General features: G+C 36.8%; 1 protein-coding gene across 1 annotated transcript in view; it reads left to right on the top strand.

The window, feature by feature from the left end:
- LOC150080921 (transcription termination factor 5, mitochondrial-like) overlaps positions 1-19463 on the top strand; it is a 49151-nt gene that overhangs the window by 6292 nt on the left and 23396 nt on the right. The window lies entirely within an intron of this gene.

Genomic DNA, 19463 nt, shown 5'->3' on the forward strand with positions numbered 1-19463 from the left:
CAAAGAATTAGAAGAAAATCATAATCAGTTATGCAGAGTTAGTAAGGATTTTGGACTAAAGATGAATATGGCTAAAACAAAAGTAATGATGAACAAGTATGCCACAGAAAGGAATATGATTGAAGGAGTAGTAATTGAAAAGGTGGAGTCATATACTTACATGGGACAAGTCGTTAGCGGTAATAATGATAAATAGATGGATGTCAAGAGAAGAATAATTTTTGGATGGACAGCATTCAGGAAATATGGTCACATACTGAGGAGCAATATCCCAATTTGTATTAAATGTAAAATAATGAACCAATGTATACTATGACATCATGACTTATGGAAGTGAAACTTGGGTACTCACCAGAAGAATGGAAGAGAAGCTGAGAACTACACAGTGAAGAATGGAATGAATTATATTGGGAATCAGACTTAGATAAGAAGAGAAACACATGGATTAGGCAGCAAACTCAAGTAAAGGACATTCTTATCAAAACTAAAGAACTAAAATGGTCTTGGGCAGGACACGTAGTTCGAAGACATGATGACACATGGACTAAGAGAATAACAGAATGGTACCCAAGAGGAGCTAGAAGAAAATCTGGAAGACAATGATGGAGATGGACAGATGAAATTCATGAGTTTGTGGGTAGTAAATGGATGGCCATTGCACAAAACAGAAGGAACTGGAAAGTTGCTGGAGAGGCCTTCAACCTGCAGTGGATTGAAAATGGCTGATGATGATGATAATAATAAAAAGGAAAGCCAGAAATTCATATTTTGACAAGCATAAGTTTGGTGTATTATTTTATCAATAATATTTTTATTGAATATTTTATTAAATATTATTTATCAGTATTTTATTAGCCCTGCTGTTCTATTCACTTTTATTATGTTCGTGTAATGTTCGGGTCAGTATAACCCAGTAAATTTTAAAACTCCGATTTTTGAAAAATGGAAAACGTGGTCTTTTAAACAATTATTGTCACTCATACAAGAACAAAATAAACATATTACACTTAAATATAAATTGAAACTTAAAATACATTTCTGTATAAAATATTCATAGTGCCATAAGTAAAATGAAATTAAAATTTCTTTTAGTCTTCTAATCTACTCAGACACGATAGGAGGGAGTATATGATGAGAGCCTTGTCAATCAATTCAGCCCTGGAAATATTGTGTAAGGCTCATGGGGTAGAATTTTTTTCATTGCTGGAACAAACTTCCATCTGTCGTTGTGGAAGTTGATAGCTTAAATAAATTCAAGGTAGAAATGGACAAGCTTTTGGAGTGAACGGATTGGTGAAATGGGAAGGTTTTTTTTCTTTTTTCGCTAATGCTGTATAAGCTTGCTTTCTTGCATCATATGCCTCTACTAATGCTAACACTTCTTATACAGACATAATACACAGTAGTGCAAATGGTCTAAGTTGCTGATGTGCCTAAAACCCAACAACAACAATCCAGCTGGCTTCAATTTTTTTAGTTGCACAGATCCTGCTAGTGGTGCCTCCATAGCCAGGTGGGAAGGAGCAGCAGTGCATAGCACATATGGAGGATGCGGAAAGGTCAGGGAATGACCACCGCATATTCCCGGAGCAATATGGCCTTAGTTGCTAATGCTCCTAAAAAAAACCAAACAAGATCCTGCTAGTGCAACCTTGCAACTTGTTCATTTACTTATCAGAATAAGAGACAATCCTAACCATACACCCAACACTCTTGATCTTTTCATCACCGACAGCTCGTCACATTATACATTTAATGTTAGTGGTCTGTATATCTCAGATCATAACTTGGTAATGTTCTCTTTTCCAATGGAGCCTCTCTCTCTCTCTCACATGGCCATTTTTGGCCTTATTTCTTCTGGCATTTTAAGAACACGAAATGGGACTGCATGATTTCTATTCATTTTTTTCTGTGCTTGTATTACCATCATAAATCTTCCAGTCTGTGTTTGCTCAGCTTGTGTCAGTGAAATTATTCTCATTCCACCCTAAAATCCCATCCTTCATTTAAACCTTTGTTTTTCCAGTGAATGTGCCAAGGCTGTTCAAGATAAGAACATAGCATATCATAATTGGCTTGAGTCCAAATCACCAGCTTAATTTTTTGTGAATAGAATTTGTGAATAGTGATTTTGAATAGATTGAGGGTAAGAAACTTGCCCTTTCAAATGGTATCTAGTCTCTTTCCAGAGCTGTTGGCTGCAACTTCTGTCCATCTATATTTCCACTTCTATTACAACCTGTTGATTCTGTTGCATCCTTAGCTAAAGATAAAGCTAAAGATCTTAGCGTCTTACTTTCAACTTGTATGGTTACCATACCAAACATTCTGCCAATACCTTCCATGGTTATACCACAGAAGGATATTAGAAAAATTCTGAGCAAACTTGATTCGAAGAAGACTCCAGATGCCGATGACATTTTTTCCCTGAACCTGTACTCCAGAGATTGCTTCTGTTTTGTGTTTCATTTTTACACTCTCTTATTTCACTAGGTGTAAAATAAGTAAAATATTTTCCCTTCTTTGTGGAAATTTCTTATATCAAGCCAGTTCCTAAAATGGGTGACAAATCCTTCACTTCCAGTTATTTTTCCATTGCACTCATCACTGTTCTCTCCAAAATAATAGAGAAGTCCATTAGCTGACAACCCTTAAGCTATCCCAGAGCCTTCCATCTGATCAATGACCACCAATTTGGATTTTGTCCATATCAATCTACTGGTCATATCTGAGCATATATTACTCATCTTTGGACAGATTCAATGGGAAAGTTCAGTGAAACTCAATTCCTTACATGTCGATCTCCAGGTAATTCTTTAATGGGGAAAAAGAAAGCTTAATTTTGGTCTTTCTAAAACTGAGTCCTGTCTTATTTCTTGCAGAGCATTAACTAAGTAGAGCATTTCTTGCAGAGCATTAACATTAGCTAAGTAGCTTAATGCTCTATAACCCTCCCCCCCCCTCATTTCTTGCAGAAAAAGAGTCTACTAGTTCCACGTTCATCTTTGATGGCACTTGGGTTTAGACAAGATCATATATCTTTATTATGGATTACCCTGATTTCTAATCTCTCTCCCTTGACATAAGCTTATCATAAATATTGCTTCCTTTATCTCAAGAAAACTTCTTATTTTCTCTCAGCATTACTTTTTTTCCAAACAGCTACACTACAAGTCTGAATTCTGCCTTTACTGTGTGATATTGAAGCTTCCAAAACCTCTCTCAAGCTTCTAGTAACTATTGAAAAGAGGGCAGTCAGGTAAATTAATTACTTGTCTCTGACAAACTCTCTCATGTGTGTGTGTGTGTGACAGTCTTGTCTCTGACAAACTAAACATGCATGTGTGTGTGTGTGTGTGTGTGTGAGAGAGAGAGAGAGAGAGAGAGAGAGAGAGAGAGAGAGAGAGAGAGAGAGAGAGAGAGAGAGAGAGAGATCACACACATGCATGTTTAGTTTCTGCTGTATGCCTTTTCTCTACATATTTTCTTGAATAAATATGCTTCTGAATTAGCATCTCTATTTCCATTGTTGAGCTGGAAAGTGGAATGAAGTTTACTGTGGAATGACTATTTTTGAAATGACATCCTCAGGTCCAAAAGGCTGACAATGAAGGTTAGCATGATATTTTATTAAGAGTGCCTTTTTGATCTCCACAATTCACTTCTATGTTTGGTTTCATAGGAACTGTGAAAATTTTGATCTGGTTTTAGTTACCAAGTTTGTTTAAAATCAGACAGATTTAAAATTTTGTCAGGAATATTCATTAGTTAATGTCTAGTATATCAATAGCTTTTAACTTGAATATAATTTAAATGAGGTTTGTGCTTAATTAACACTGTGGATAGTGTAAGGTGGAGTATGTGTTCACTGAATTTGGTTCTGGTAGAACCAAACATAGTCAACATACCGTTGAAATTTAATTTGTGGTGAAACATTCTGGTACCAGACATATTGTTAGAATTGAATCAGACTGAAATGCTTTTAATACAGCAAGTGTTATACCTTGTTGACATTGAATTAAATAAATAATACTATTAATATCGTTTATATTAAAGAAGGGACTGATTAGTTTAAGAAAAAAATCCTAATTTGTTATATGAGGAAAGTAGTATGGGTTCCTGAAAAAAATTATTTCAGATAATATGCTTACCAGCAGTTGTATGGTAGTTGATTTTTATATCTTTTCCTGAGGTTTGTTGTAATGTTATTATGTGTGCCTGTAATCTGTTTTAATTCTGAAATAGTATTGTTGATTAGTTGTGAGAGATATTTTCATTCGGAAAAGATGGGATTTTTTTTTTTTTGGCAGATGCTGTATAAGCATGCTTGCTTGCTTGCTTGCATCATATGCCTCTACTAATGCTAAATACTGTAATTTTGTGTATAAATCATATCCCTTAGAACAGTGCTTAATTGCATCATGTATTTTCTGTATAAGGCTTGATTCTTTTATCATTATAGGATCTGATGCTATCGAGGCAGTGTTAGGTGGGTTGGAAAACTGCTAGCTTAGGGAGATACACAGACTAAAAGTTAACAGTGGCAAAAGTGATTCTTCCACTACTTCTATTAGAATGAGCAGCAGCCTGGAAAGCAAGGCAATGGAGATTTCCAGGACTTCTGGCAGTCATAGTGGAACAAATAAATACATGGGCTGTGTTAGGGTAACTAAGAGTAGAAACAGGTGCATGTATACTTGCATGTACACCAATGCTAGGAGTATAGTTAATAAATTTGATGAGCTTGAAGTGCTAGTCAACATATCAAAGGCAGATATTGTTGGGATATTAGAGACATTGTGTCACACAGACATAAGCAGTGCAAAATTCAAATTTGGGGAGTACAATGTATACAGAAAGAATAGACAGGACAGGGAGGAGGGGTTATGCTGTCAGTTAAGAAACACATAAAATCTAAGGAAGTGCATCCAATTGATGTTGGTGGACAATACAATGTTGAGTCTGTTTGGTGTGATATAAGCACTGGGAAAGGAAAAATGAGAATAGGTGTGTGTTATAGGCTTAATGAATCTGATGAGTATAATGAGCAGTTGTGCAGAGAAATAGAGAGAGCCAGTAAATCAGAATGTCTTATAATGGGGGATTTTAACTTTCCAGATATTGACTGGAATTTGTGGATTGGTCACCCGCATACTAGCAAGACTTTTGAGGATTTATAGGATGACTGTTTTCTCCAGCAACATGTTCAAGAGCCAACCAGAGGGAGTAATACTCTTGATCTGATTATCAGCAGTGATTATTCATGCATTAGAGAATTTGCAGATAAAGGAACCACTGGGTGACAGTGATCACAATGTACTGATGTGTGAATTACTTAAAGATGTAACTACCATCAAGGCTAAAGGGAAGGGCTTTTGCTTTTGTAAAGGTGATTACAGAGGTCTCAGACAGTTTTTAAACTCTGTACAGTAGGATCAACTGATGACATTACCAATGTTGAATTCTAAATGGGAAATCTTCAGGGACTTAATTTTGGAGGCTATTAGGCTTTTCATTCCAACTAAGAAATACTGTTCAAGGTTTAGGCCTAAATGAATGACAGATGAACTAATGAGACTCGTGGCAGAGAAGAAAAATGTATGGGATGCATATAAATTATCAGGTGACACAGAAGCCTATGGCAGATATAAACTAGTCAGCAATCAAGTCACAAAGGATGTTAGGCAGGCGAAGGCAGATTACGAGAAATCCTTGGCAAAGGATGCAAAGAGTTCTTTACTTATGTAAACTCTAGAAGGAAAAAGACGAATCAGATTGGACCACTTAACATAGATGGGTTGACTATTGATGATCATGCTTAGGTAGCTGATAAACCGAATGAGTATTTTGCATCTATATTCATACATGAGGAGTTATTCAATGAGGGAAGTGCCAGAAGTTTATCAAACTCGAACAGGTAGCTAAGTGATTTTGTAATAACTGAGAGCAAAGTGAAGGAGAAATTATTGAAGTTAAACATAAAAAAGGCACCTGGGGTGGACGGGATCTATCCAGTTATATTAAAGGAGGCAGCAAAGGAAGTAAGCAAGCAAACCCTTAGCGATAATTATGAGAGCTTCCTTGGACTCAGGGGAGGTCCCCATGGACTGGAGGTGTGCAAATGTATCACCAATTCACAAAGGGGGTTCAAAAGGTGACACAGGTAACTATAGACCTATTAGTTTAACTTGTGTTCTGAGGAAAATAATGGAATCACTGGTTAAAAAAGCATTACAAAAAAAGTATCATCTAGACAAGACGGCAGTAATAGTTAAGACACAGCATGGATTTGTTAAAGGGAGGTCTTGTCTGACCAATTTGATTGGATGCTATGATGTGGTCACAAAGGAACTGAATGCCAAAAATAATTTTGATATCATGAACTTGGATTTCAGGGAAGCTTTTGATACTGTTGCACATGTAAGACTACTGTACAAATTGGAGCAGTATGGCATTAAGGGTAAGCTGCTACAATGGATAAAGGGATGGTTGAGTGGGAGACGACAGGGTGGTAATCTATGGACACTGCTCTTCATGGACAAATGTTATTAGTGGAGTTCCCCAGGGTCTGGTGTTGTGCCCATTGTTGTTTTGTATATTTATCAATGATATTGATGAAGGCATATAAGATTTAATGTCCCCAAGTTTGCAGATATACAAAAAAGTTTGGCAGAATTGTTAATGACAGTAAAGACAGTATGCTTCTCCAACTGAATCTAGATAAATTGGGCAAATGGGCTGAAAAGTGGCAACTGAAGTTTAACATTGACAAATGCAAAGTACTGCATATGGCTACCAGTAACCGAAGAGAAGTGTACCAACTGTTCGCTGAGCAGTGCAGAGGGGCTGCCAGGGAAGGTCATGGAGTCTTGTCAATGATATATACAAATTTTGCTAGCAGGGACAGGGAGGTGATTATCCCGTTATACAAGGCAGTGGTCAGGCCACACCTAGAGTACTGTGTACAGGTCTGGAGGCTTCATTTTAGGAAGGATGTAGAGTTGCTAGAACGAATAGAAAGAAGGGCAACAAGATTGGTGAGGGGAACAAAGGGGTGCTCTTACCAAGAAAGGCTTAAGTTTTGCAAATTGCAATGCCTGGAGGGTAGGCACTTGCAAGGTGATCTGATTGAGGTGTATAAGGCCTTGAATGGGTTGAGCAAGCTGAATGCTGATGGGATTCTTCCTCTTGCTCAGATTAAGAACCTGAGGAAGCACAGATTCAAATTGAGGAAAGACAGTTGTAGAATAGATGTGTGGAAATTTGCCTTTAGCCAGCGGGTAGTTGATTGATGGAACCGACTTCCGTCTTTTGTTGTGGAAGTTGATAGCCTAAATAAATTTAATGCTGAGCTCGACAGGCATTTGGAACGAATAGAGGAGTGAAATGGGAGGGTTATTTTATTTATTTTTTGTTTTTTTTTGGCTGATGCTGCATAAGCTTGCTTTCTTGCATCATATGCCTCTACTAATGCAAGGTATTGTATGCCTCTACTAATGCTAATGCAAAGGAAATTTGCCAGTACTGTACAGTCAGTCCTCGTATAACACGTGTTTACATTACACGAATTCGATCATACACGATTTATAAATAGGGGAACGATATCTTGTATAACACGAACCGAATTCGCTTATGCACGATTCGCCTTTGTGTTTACAAGAAATGGCAGTCAAATGCGGAATCACCCCAACTGAACGCAACACGACAGGAATGAAGAGAAGATTCTGAAAATGTATTTATGTGTTTTATATCAGTGAAGGGGAAACACATTTCACCATAAAAACGTAAAAACCAACACAATTCCAGCTATTGGTATAATCGCAAATGCAATTAGATCGAGTTTACTAACAGTTTATAACAGATTCCACTAGCAGAAACGCAACTGGAAATTGTTTTTATTGTTTTATGGTAGTAACCCCTAGAAATGTGCTTTTGTAAAATGTGAGGTGTTAATAGTGTATCTCTGCCTTCACGGTGTTGTTTATTCAGTTGCTACACGCGTGCAGCTTTGTTTATGTGTATCAAGCGTGCCTCCTCGTTTTGTAATTGTGCTTTATTCCCTAAAAATGAGTAAAATACATAAAAGGTGTGAAAAGAAAGCGTCCTGGTGAAGACACTGCAGATTCAGAGAGAAAAAAAAAGCAGTATCGATAAACAGAGGCGGACTGGGTCAAAAATTCTTACCCAGGAAAATTTATAGTGTCCTCATACTACGGTTTATGGCCAAAATCACACCGGCCTCCAGTCCACCACTGTCGATAACGAAAAAAATATGAAACTGTGAAACGCTTTGAGCGAAATGAAAGACCATGTGATATTGCACATGCTACAGACCTAAATGAGGCAACGCTGAGAATTACAAAGAATGCAGAGTAAATAAAAACAACTTTCAATGCAGAAACAACTGAAAGTGTAATTAAAATCTATTAGATTAAGACACAAAGAATTGGAAGCGATGCAACGGCTGTCAACTGTTTGGATAGAAAATCAAACAAAAAACAAGTTTGCTTACGATAGAAGCAAAAGCATTAGCAATATTTTATTGCGTAATAGTCGTAAATAAATACATAAGTATTTTATTACGACTATTACGATTATTTATTGTGTTTAGTAATGTTTTGGTTACAAATGTGTGTTCAATCTTGGGTGGTCAGCACCTAATCCTATTTTTCCCATAGGACCTGTTGTTTATATTGCACGGTTTTGCATTGCACGAGGGTTTCTAGGAACACAACTATCGTGCTATATGAGGACTGACTGTATTTCAAATAATAAGTGTCGTTAGCAAATTATTATTGCATTTGGTCAACCCTCCATCTATTTCATCATAAAGTATGATTGATGTCTTGAAGTTATGATGGACATCATGGCAAGATCCAGTCTTCCTTACATTTCAAAGGTACAACTCTAAGACAATGTTTGCAGGGTGGTTGCTAGATAGTCTACAGCAGGGGGCGGCCAACTTAATTTGTGATGCGATCTACTTTTTTTCTTCAAAATGTGCCGCAATCTACCATCTCAAGAATTTGATTGCGCATGGTGAAAAAAGTTAATCAACACATATTGGAAAATATTGTTTATAAATTTTAAAATGAAATGCAATTCAGAATTCTTATTTTAAATTCATACGTATTTAAAATTTTAATTTATGCGAAGTTTGTGTCTACGTGTCATCTGCCAAGCTTTTAAAATCGGGGTTATACCGTGATAAGGCCAACCGTAAAGAATCTTCCGTATGCAAGTCTGTAAGAGTAAAGCGATCCTTCGTCTTTGTTTGTTTCAAATACAAAAAGGCCGATTCACATAGATATGTAGAACCAAAACAAGAATTTAAAAGTTCACTGCATTTTTTTACATTTCGGTACTTCTCTCGGCAAACATATTTCCAAATGTCGTCTTCTGATGATCTGGCTTTTAGGAAGATATCGTTTTGTAATGTAATAATTTCATTTTCCAATAATATTTTCTCCATCTGAAAAATTTCAGCGATTTTTTTCTGCAATTTGTTTTGTATCTAAGTCTTAAAGTATTAAATGGATAAGAAATATATTGAACAATGTCTTCAATTGTTTTAAAATTACTGAATCTGGTTTCAAAATCATCCACAACTTTCTCAATTTCAGAAACATATTTCTCACTATTAAATTCAAAAACAGGACATATTTGCAAATGATCTTGCATATTTGCAAAATGATCATTTTTTTTTTTTTTTTTTCTTTGAGATCCTTAGCCATTGCCAAAAATTGATATTTATATGCAGAAATACTATTAATCAGTGTGTTGAAGTGCCTTTCTAAATTTCCTTTTTTGGGTATAGCTATGGAAGCACTGCAAAATCAAACAACATTTTTCTTTTATCATTACAAAAAAGTATTCTAGTTCCCACTCTTGAATAAAATGATATGTTTTGCTCTTTTTCGTAGTATTAATTTTAAATCAAAGGTTATTAAATTAATGTATAAGAACTGTCCAGTTATTAATATAAGTAAGCTAAATAACAATTTAACACATACACTATGCTCTCCACAATGTAACTGTGTGCATTTTCACTAGAGAAGCCTAGGCAGCACAGTGACAAGAGTAGTCATGTGGTTCAGTGGATTTGTAATAAGCGTATATAGCGGGGCACATAATAACAATATTTATATTTTGACTAATCTGTTTTCATATATATTTAAAATTCGTTGTGATCGACCAAAATTAAAGCCATGATCGACTAGTAGGTTACGATCGACTTGTTGGTCTACAGCATTACCAATAGGTTCGGTCTAGTGGACCAAACCTATTGGTAATGCTGTAGGAAGCATCCAAATCAGCTAATGTATAATCTCACTGCATCTGCTCTGCCAGGTAATGACTGGCGGTGGTCTGAGTAGTGTATATCTGGAGGGGTGGGGGCATTGTTGAGGCCAGGTTATGTCAAGGAGTTGGGTATATTCTTGCTGTGTATGCCATATCCAAAAATTTCATTACTTCATACATGTCCCCCCCCCCTTTATTTTTACTTTACTACTTAAGACACAACGAATGGTACCAAATTAATAGAACTGTAACTGTGAAAAGATCTAAATCTCCCAAAAACTTTATTCATTTCAGAAATATACATGGTCTCAGTTCCATTCTCAATGATGTTCATTTCCACATGCAGTCTGCCAAACCTCACTTGCTTTTTCTGACAGAATCACAATTCCCAATTATTGATTGCCTCAACTATTACCCATCTCAAGTGTTCTAATTATCTGCTATATGATTCCTTTTGCTTCATAGGTAGTACTTGTACATAATTCTGTTCTGGTATCCCTGTCAGAGACTTAATAACTTATCTCCTCTTTTTCATTGTCTCTGGCTTAAAATCTCACTACCCCATTCTGTCAAATTCACTTGCTGCTGCTATGCTTCTTAAAACTTTTTTCACTAATCATTTGAAACTCTGATTTCCTTTCTTTGAAAATCGACACTCTCCACTCCAACTTTCCTAACAGTGAGGTTATTTTCCTTGGCAACTTTATTATTCCTAACTCCAATGGCGCCTCCGTAGCCAGGTGGGCAGGAGCAGCAGTGCGTAGCACACGCTTCTTGATTAGACCGGGGTTCGAGCCCATGACCACCAAATGCGGAGGATGCGGAAAGGTCAGGGAATGATCACCGCATATCCCCGGAGCAATATGGCCTTAGTTGCCAATGCTCCTAAAAACCAAATAACAACAACAACCAACTCCAATTTGCTTCAGTTTTCTAGTCACATGGACCCAGCTGGTTGAGATGCTGAGGCTTTTACAATTACTAATGGTCTCAAACAGGTTGTTGATTTATCTACCAGAACACCAGACAGTTCTAACCACACACCCAACACCCAGTCTTTTTCTCACAAACAACCATTCAGAGTATATGGCATAAATGATCTGAGATGTCTACACCGCAGATCTCAATTTGGTAATGGTCTCTTCTCCAGTGGAGCCTTTTTCTCATGGCCATTCTCAACCTATTTCTATTCTTCTTTTCCTTGGTAGGATTACAGTTTTAAATCTTCTGTTATCAATGTTTGTGAAAAATTATTATTGGTAATGCTGTAGACGCTACCTAAAAATGCCATCCTTTTATCCAAACCTTGGTTTTCCAATAACTGTGCTAAGGCTGCTCAAGATAAGAATGTTGCATACCACAAGTGGCTCGCATCCAAATCTCCTTTATCTGCCTTTTATCTTTGTACAAATCTGAAATCTGCCCTACCACAGAATATTGTTCCTACATCTTTTGTGGTGCCCTCAAAACCTCTCTCAGGCTTCTAGACTCCATTCAAAAGAGGGCAAGTTAGTTTAATTAATGACCCATCTCTTACAAAGTCTCTCTATCTCATAGAATTCTGTTTCTTCTGCATGCCTTTTCTGTAGCTACTTCTATGGGCACTGTTCTTCTGAATTGGCTTCTGTAACTTCCCTAAACCAGTCCGAATGCATGCTGGAACCAGTCAACATTCATTTACTGTCCAACTTGAAACTCCCAGAACCGACTTTTCTTCTTTCTCAATTGTCCTTCAACTTCAGCTTTCTGGAAAAATCTTCCTTCACATGTATTTCCTGAAATTGCAATCTACCAAAATAAGTCTGATGTCAACAAGTATCTCCTGTCTTCTCAACCTCCAACCCACACAGTACTAAGTACTATAGGTTTTAATACCTTTCATGTTTGGGGTTTTTGCAAAAAAAAAAAAAAGACAAGAAGTCAACAATCTTAAAATAAGATTTAAGTTATGACATGTTTGAGGCTTTCCGTCCTAAAATGTTATTAGAATAAGATTTAAGATAAATTTGTAATCAAACACATAAAGGTTACATATGTTTAACCTCTAATACTGGGCTGCATTGGCTCATTGTAAAGGTTGCAGAATTCTGTTACAATGCATAGATTGAAATAATTATGCATTTGCCACATTCTGTTTTGGGGACATTGGTTTTTTGGATCATTATAAATTAAATGGCATCACCAAAAGAAGGAGAAACTGCTATTTATTTACAACTCAAGGTGCCTCCATCTGATGAGAGTAAGTCTCAAAACATCTAAAATTTAAGAAATTATTATAGTAGTTTAGCTGCCAACTCACTGGATTTACAGTTGAGAAGCCATCTCACTGTTGTAATGTAGTTGGTGACATAGTTTCTGTCTTTTTTCAAAAACATGGTTTTTCTTAATCTTTTTGCAAAAATATAGTAAAATTGTATTTTTTGGAATTAAAATTGAATAAATTTTTAAAATTTTTTATGAATATCTTTTTATTTTCATTAATGTATTGGTTATGAGATGTACTACTTTACATTGTAAAATAGAAATGCATTTTATCACACTTTGTAGTGTGACGCTAATTAACAATATTTTTCAGTAAGATGCCAAAGAAATATATTAAATTTCAGAAGACATGCATGATTTTTATGTGTATTGCGAATTCTAAAAAAAAGGTAACGTTTGCCGAGTACTTTATGTAGATCTTTATGTAGTAGAATACTTTATGTAAGGAGCTTAGAGGGGAACAGGTATACTGTGTGTTATCAGACACTCGGCCTAAAACACTGATGGATCCAATATCTCTCTATTACAGAAGATTTAGGAGAAGTCCGGTTGGCCCGCCTCCCTAAAATCCACTTATGCACACCTTCTCAATGGTAAGCCCTGTTACGTCATTTAGGTGGCAATGAACATGTAGAGTGGTTCTCTTCAAGACGCCTGGTCAGCATGAAAAGGAAAAGACCAAACCCTCCAGCATATGACAGCACGACAAAACAAATGGCCCTCAGTCCCCAGCACCTTTCACTCTCCCTCTTATGGCAGCGAGAGGATCAGAGTGGAAGCAGAGGGTGCTAAGAATCTCTGGGTACGACCAGGCTGCCATGCACAGAAACTGAACTTGGCCTGTTATAACGTCAGATCACTCATCGGTGAAGACAGGATATTAGAACGGGAAAAGGAATTAGAAAATGTGAATTGGAATATCATTGGTTTGGCTGAAAGAAGAAGAAGAAGAAATGACGACAAATGAAAAGCAAGAAAAACACTGACAGGGAGAAAATTGAGTATACTGAGTTATGCAAAGCCATTAGAAAGAGACTCAGAGAGAACATAAGAAGATTTAACACAAGAAAAGTAGAACAAGAATTAAGGGAAAACAAAGGATTTAAATCAGCAACCATGAGCAGTAATACAGAAAGACAAATGATACTGAAACTGAAGAATAGCGATGGTGTACTGATAAACAGAAGAGAAGGCATAATTCAAATAGCAGAAGACTACTATAGAGAATTATACAAGGGGCAGGGGAATGATGCCAGCAGTGGGGAAGATGGATTGCAAAGTAGCAACACATACAACATACCCGATATTCTTCCTGATGAGGTAGAACATGCATTGAAGAAAATGAAGAATCAGAAAGCCCCGGGGAAAGATGAAGTTACTGTAGAGTTGTTAAAATTGGGAGGAAGAGACATAACACAAAAACTGGCATGGTTCTTCACAAAGTGCATTAGGAAAGGTGTGACGCCTAAGCAGTGGAATAATGCAATCATAGTTTTGCTGCATAAGAAAGGAGATAAATCAGAAATTGGAAATTATAGACCAATTAGCTTGTTATCCCACATCTACAAGTTGTTCACAAGGGTCATTACTAACAGATTAGAAAGAATACTTGAATGAGAATCAAACAAAAGAGCAAGCTGGCTTTAGGACAGGATTCTCAACTATGGATCACCTTCACATAATATCACAGCTAATGGAGAAAGCAAATGAATATAAAACACCATTATGCCTGGCATTTGTGGATTATGAAAAGGCATTTGACTCCATACAGCATAAGGCAATGTTTTGGGCACTGGAAAGACAAGGCATAGATACCCCATATATTATGATTTTGAAGAAAATATATGAGAGTGCTACCTCCTTTAATCGACTAGACAAAGACAGTAGGAAATTTAAAATTGAGAAAGGAGTTCGACAAGGAGACACAATATCTCCGAAGCTGTTTACTGCTGCCCTTGAGGAAGCTTGCAGAAGATTAGACTGGTTGCAGAAAGGAGTCAATGTGAACGGAGAGTACCTAAACCATTTACGATTTGCAGATGACATTGTGGTCATAAGCCACGATCCCAAAGAATTAGAGGAAAATCTTAATCAGTTATGCACAGTGAGTAAGGATTTTGGACTAAAAATGAATATGGCTAAAACAAAAGATGAACAAGTATGCCACAGAAAGGGAAATAATGATTGAAGGAGCAGTAATTGAAAAGGTGGAGTCATATACTTATCTGGGACACGTTATTAGCTGTAATAATGATAAATGGCTGGAAGTCAAGAGAAGAATAATTTTGGATGGATAGCATTCAGGAAATATAGTCACATACTGAAGAGCAATATCCCAGTTTGTCTGAAACGTAAAATAATGAACCAATGTATACTCCCTAACATGACTTATGGAAGTGAAACTTGGGCACTTACCAAAAGAATGGAAGAGAAGCTGAGAACTACACCGTGAAGAATGGAACAAATTATATTGGGAATCATACTGTTAGATAAGAAGAGAAACACATGGATTAGGCAGCAAACTCAAGTAAAGGACATTCTTATCAAAACTAAAGAACTAAAATGGTCTTGGGCAGGACATAGCTCAAAGACATGATGACACATGGACTAAGAAAATAACAGAATGGTATCCAAGAGGAGCTAGAAGAAAACCTGGAAAACAAAGGCGGAGATGGATAGATGAAATTCATGAGTTTGTGGGTAGTAAATGGATGGCCAGTGCTCAAAACAGAAGGAACTGGAAAGTTGCTGGAGAGGCCTTCATCCTGCAGTGGATTGAAAATGGCTGATGATGATGATGATTATGTAGATCTATTTTTTTAATTTCATATGGCAGGACATGCAGTGTATTCAGACACAAACATGTAAGCATAACGGTGTGCAGTGCATAGAAAGAAATGCAAAAATAGATGACATTTCCTAATGATGATGTCATACATGACATGTTTATTTGCATCATTTGTTTTTTTATAGAACATAAATTTATACCGAGTTGTGCTGGTTATGCACTGTGAGTGTGTCTGGCTGGAAACTCCAGTTCATCCTAAAGGTGTGAAAGGTGTTTAATGGTATTAAGGTCAGAGCTTTGGACAGGCCGTGATATGGCATATTGTCATGCTGGAATAGTATCGTTCCTCTTCGTCGTACTCCTGCTGCTGTGTAGGAAGAGCAGAATGTCATTGTGCCACATAGCATTCTTTGTTCTAGAAATAACAAAATTCTTGTAGCCTTCTGAACTCCGGTTATTCAGTGAGAACTGATTGGATCTACATCCCAATATGCTGAGCCCCCTCTGGTCTCTTTCTGTCAATTTCTGCAGTTGCCTGAATGTTTTCTGGTTATGTAATAGAGCTGTGATATTTCCATTTGGTGATTACATCAGCAACCATTGACTAGGGTGTTGTACTGCAATGGTACAAACAGAATTGATTTCTCATATGGTATCCCATGATGAGTCCCCATTAGAAGTTGCTAGGTTCAGTGCCTCAACCATCTGCTGTATTTCATTCATGTGCTTATTTATAGTGTGAACATAATTTGCTTTTATATCTGTTATTGAGGTGTGTATGGTGAGTATGGCTCATTTTTTTCCCAAACCCCAAGGGGTGTTGGATACCTTTGACAGGACAGTTTTTTTTTTTTTTTTTTTTTTATGTGGGGGCAGTTCCTAGCCAGACAGTGTACATGTAAACTGTACCCAGCAAAGACGATTGGTGCAGTGGTGTTTGTTTGTTTGTGTAGTTGTGGTGTTAGGTTATGTTGTTTGTGTTGGGTGATCAGCCTCTTAGCAGAGTATGCCAGAAATTGGTTTCTGTCCTTGTGTGGAGGTGGGCTGTCAACTGTTATACCGAAACGTTTTTACTGATAAAGAAATCCTGCCTGTATTCAGTGACAAAAGGGTCAGCAAAAAAAAAAAACTTTTAAGAATGGATCGGTTAGGTCCTGGAATTGGTCAAGTCACAGATAGGTTTGTCAAGTCTCAGCGTACTCAATTCAAGTCTAATTTGAGTACCTGTATCATTATCTTCCCAATAATGACAATTAATGAAACAGATTCAGACCATTGCCAACCTCAGGTCTTGAGTTCCACCTTGTAGTTGTTCAGGGCTTTCAGTAGATGATTTCGAGGAAGATGAATTGGCAGAGATAGACCAGGCCCTTGGCCTCCCTGATTTTCAGACAGCCCCCCCCCCCTCCTGACTCCTCATGAAGATGTATTAAAAACATTGTATATCACCCTACAGTCTCCAGGATTAACAAATTGAAAACAAATATCATGAATACTGTCACAGAGATAATGTTGTGCAGAACTGAACATGGCAGGAAATTGATTACTTCTAGCATGAATGCAGTTGCTTTTATACCTAGTTGCTATTCTTGACACTTGGATGGCAGATATGGTTATTTCTGCCATATTCCAATATAGTGTATATCACATATATGGGGTGAATTTATAACTGAATTCTATATAAAATCTTTTAAATGGCTATATTCTGTAGATAGAATGGCAATTTGAATAAAAAGTTGTTCATTTTAAAACTGAAATAAACAATTAAGCTTTTAATAAATTTTCATTACATTAAGAATAACTAGCGATCCCTTACTTATGGAGAATAATCAATGAACATTTGAAGTAAGTGTATTCTGAAATGGTTCTGAGAGTATGACAATGCTCAAGCAGTTCATCACATATACGACAAAGACATTCAATGCATCTAACAATAACCTGCCTCAGTGATAAATCTGAAAAACATGGAACTGTTTATAACATTAAAGAGGATAGCTGTGGAAGAAAGAACTGCCAAAAGCATCCAAGTCATTTGAGTCAATCGAGAATTATGAGCATCTTAGCATTAGCATTAGTTGAGGCATATGATGCAAGAAAGCAAGCTTATACAGCATCAGCCAAAAAAAAAAAAAAAAACCCCTTCCCATTTCACCCATCCGGTCACTCCAATGTTTGCCTAGTCAGCCTTAAATTTATTTAAGCTATCAATTTCCACACAACAGATGGAAGTCTGTTCCACCAATTAACTATCTGTTGGCTAAAGGCAAACTTCTGCACATCTATTCTGCAACTGTCTTTGCTCAATTTGAATCTATGCCCCCCTCAGGTTCTTAGTCTGAGCAAGCGGAAGTATCCTGTCAGCATTGAGCCTGCTCAAACCATTCAAGGCCTTATACACCTCAGTCAGATCACCTCGCAGGTACCTAGTCTCCAGATGCTGCAACTTGTAGAACTTAAGCCTTTCTTCATAAGCGCACCCCTTTGTTCCTCTCACCAATCTTGTTGCCCTTCTCTACTCATTCTAGCAACTCTACATCCTTCCAGACCTGTATACAGTACTCAAGGTGTGGCCTGACCATTGCCTTACACAAAGGGATAATCACCTCCTTGTCTCTGCTAGCAAAATTCCTATATATAATTGGTAAAACTCCATGACCTGCACTGCTCAGAGAACTTCATATCTGACTGCACAATTACCCCCAGGTCTTTTTCATTCTCCACCTCATCAGCAGGAGATTACTATAAAACAGAGCTACGATGCTCATTACATTCTACATTGTATTTCAATATTTGTAGAAGGATGTGAGAAATTTACCTGAATATGATATGTAGAACCTTTGAAGGTTCTACGTATCATATTAAAATTCAGCCGGAAGATACAGCACTGTATTTCAACATGAATGTCCATGAATTCATACTTGTGGGTATTTGGTTTCCTGGGTGATGGACAGGTTGCAAGGGCAATGTTTTTGAAATATACCTCTCCCCACAAATTCCTGACATGCAGGGAATAAGAAAATCTGAAGTGGGACCTTCAGCATTACTCCTCTATACATTCATAAACCTCAAACATTCTAAGATTTCTGGGTGATGATAGGAAGTGGGCAAAATTGCAGCTGAAGTGTACTGCTGTAATCAGTCTGTTGCAAAGTGATGCCATTCATGTGTGTGTTCCACTAGCAGAAATTCTGAACATCTAACAATGATAAAAATGTTATTATATGAATGTTACACAAATAACACATGGCGCCTCCGTAGCCAGGTGGGAAGGAGCAGCAGTGCGTAGCACACGCTTCTTGATTAGACTGGGGTTCGAGCCCGTCACCACCAAATACGGAGGATGTGGAAAGGTCAGGGAATGACCACCGCATATCCCGGAGCAATATGGCCTTAGTTGCTAATGCTCCTAAAAAAACCAAATAACAACAACAACACAAATAACATTTGTATAATACATCCAATTTTTGTGTATATATGGTGTATATAATGCCAAATTGTTATGCATTTAATAATTTTGTAAACTTGAATTTGGAAAAGGCTATTCGTTTCATATTTTTATTTATTTTTTCCTTCCAGCAGAAGTAATAACTTTTGTTTTGTTTAAAATACGAGGTTTAAAAAAAATATATTTTTGAATTTTGTGTTAAAAAAAAAACAATATTCAATAGATAACACAATCTGTTAATGAAAGATTGAGCAGAATTCAAAATAACCAAAACCCCCTTTTTTTTTTTTTTTTTGTTGTAGAAATTAAGTCTGTCAAATGCTGTGCCACCACTGAGTTAAATTCATTAGTTCAGCTGGTGTCCATTTTGGTTGAACTCTTGAAAAATCTCTTTGTTGGTATAAAAAGATTGGTAGTTTCTAGGGTTACTTCTCTGTTACCAGTTTTTCTAGTCAGCAACAAACGAATAAAAGTCAGCTCTTTCAGATGGTATAGTGAAGCCGATATACTAAAAGAGATTATTATGATTCCTACTTTTATGCTATATCAAACAGAGCTCCATGAATTGTATCATAAACTGCTAAAAATAGTGTTACATGGGAGGGAACACAAACAGCCTGATCATTAATAAGCACATTCAATCAGTAATAATTTTTTGTTAGAAAT

The sequence above is a fragment of the Mastigoproctus giganteus genome, chromosome 9 (genome assembly GCF_048544385.1).
Source record: "Mastigoproctus giganteus isolate SK-2022 chromosome 9, ASM4854438v1, whole genome shotgun sequence".
In the NCBI taxonomy this organism is placed as follows: domain Eukaryota; kingdom Metazoa; phylum Arthropoda; class Arachnida; order Uropygi; family Thelyphonidae; genus Mastigoproctus; species Mastigoproctus giganteus.